We start from the raw sequence: 2,105 nt of genomic DNA, 5'->3' as shown, positions 1-2,105 counted from the left end.
ACATAAAACCAGAGTGACCGTCCTCTACTGACCAATCAGACTGCAGGGTTTCTAGCTCCACCTTTTAGGTCCAGATCTGTGTGCTAGGTACCCCAACAGAGGGGGGACCAAACATGGGGACGGTAAGGAACGCTTCTGTTGGGACCATCCACAACTTTTACTGTGGAGACAGAAACAAACACGTACCACACTGAGTCTTAAATATCAAGTGGCCCATAATGAATATCAGACTGTTGGAGCTGCAGTCTGGTGTGTCTGCAGCAGAGGGCGCTGCTGCTGCATGACTCAAGTCATGTAACTCTGAAAAAAATCTCTCCACAGGTTCGTCTCTTTTCTCTCTGTGTGGTCTCGACTCTGCACCAGCCAAACCTGAGCAGCAGGTGGAGCTAAAGAACCTTAAATCCATCCTCTGTCACATTAAATCCAAACAGATCTCCACACAGGCCTCGAATAATCCTTCATGTTACCTGTGTGTCAGTTTGTGTTTATTCTGTCAGTCACACACACGTCAACAAACATTCCTGCTGATGCTCATGTCATCTTCATGTCACCAGATGTTCAGGCTAAAGGTCACGGTGGGAATTTCCCCCTGCGTGACCTCATGACACGTTTGGTGTCACCTCTGGTCCACAGAGGAAGGCTGAGCCGTATTCTCGTACAGTATGGTGTAGGAAACCGCCGCTGGTTGTGACCACAGTGTGAGTGGGCACACCCTGAGCTGCGGCGGCTCAGCAGTAAAGTATGTATCACTGCAGTTAGGTCGAACATCGGTCTCCATGCTGAGCGTCTGCTGCCGTGGTCGTGGGATGACGGAGCTTTGGTGTTTGCTGTCGCTGTGATTGTGGCCGTGCGTCGGTTGTTATGATTATGGCTGTGACACATTTGTTTGCCGGGGCGTAACACTAACTACATGCTGTGGTTCTGACCTGTTTGTGTTGGCTGAGCGTCGCACCGAAACTATTTCTGAACTCCTGGGGAAGAATTCAAGCTTCAAGGAGTCGTTGTTAGTGATGAAATGAAGGACAGAAGAGTGTTCAGGGCCTCGTTGTGTAAAACCTCTTAATCTAAGGATGAAAAAATAAGTAGAATATAAAATACCAGCATGAAATCACCTTCAGGATTTTCTTTAGGATGCTGTAAAGGAAAACCCTCAGATCTCTAAGTGTTTACTCTGAGCTGCTTAAGTATTTCCTTGTGTGCTGGTAGAAGATCCTTCGTAACCATTTCCCTTACATCCAGTCTCTTAAAAGTTAAATAATCTGTGCAACATAAGACGATAACTGAAGTCATGGTGATTGAAGAGGAGAAGGAGAAACCAAGACACATTTTTTGGGACAAGGAAAACTCACTGGACTCCATGAGGGATGAGTTTACACCGTCAGTCTGTCGTCAAAATCTCTGCAAAACTTTAACCGGACGCTGAACACCAAACTACTGCTTCATATCACTGAGGTCTGAGGCTAAACTCAGGCTCATGTTTCACTCAGCAGAACTCTGATTTAATGAATCAGCAGTTATAAAAATGTGTAAACTGGTTTGTTGAGGCAGATGAGTGGAGCGACATCACGTCATGTTTATTCACTTTACACAGAACTAAAATTAATGCAGAATTAAATGTTCCCTGAATCTGCTATCGTCTGTTTGAGCTGTAAGAAATTACAGATCATCTTTTTGAAGGAGATATTTACCTCAAGCTCAGCTCTGTTTAATTTATCAACATTAACTGGTCAATGTAACGACTTATCAATTCATACAGATACAACCTGCTGGAAACAAATCTGCAATAACATCTTCTCCATGCTGAGTAACCCCAGATTACAGCTCCTTCAATAGAAGACAACAAACAGATTACACATTACTCAACACAGACTGCATTTAATGGGCTTCACAGACAATGAAAGATAAAGAGATGATCCACACACCAAATGAAGCTCCCATAGAAACATTGATTGACACATGACACATGTTCCCAGTGCACTCTCAACTCAACAGACAACTACTCTGACTCAGTATGGCTCTGTACACCGACCCAAAACATCTGGAGCAATGTAATAACCCTCATCTCTCAAATACTGGACCACAAGAGTCCCCCCCCCCCCCCCCCC

The sequence above is a fragment of the Epinephelus moara genome, chromosome 3, assembly GCF_006386435.1.
Source record: "Epinephelus moara isolate mb chromosome 3, YSFRI_EMoa_1.0, whole genome shotgun sequence".
Lineage (NCBI taxonomy): Eukaryota > Metazoa > Chordata > Actinopteri > Perciformes > Serranidae > Epinephelus > Epinephelus moara.
The sequence above is the reverse complement of the archived record's forward strand: the minus strand, read 5'-3'. Positions refer to the sequence as shown.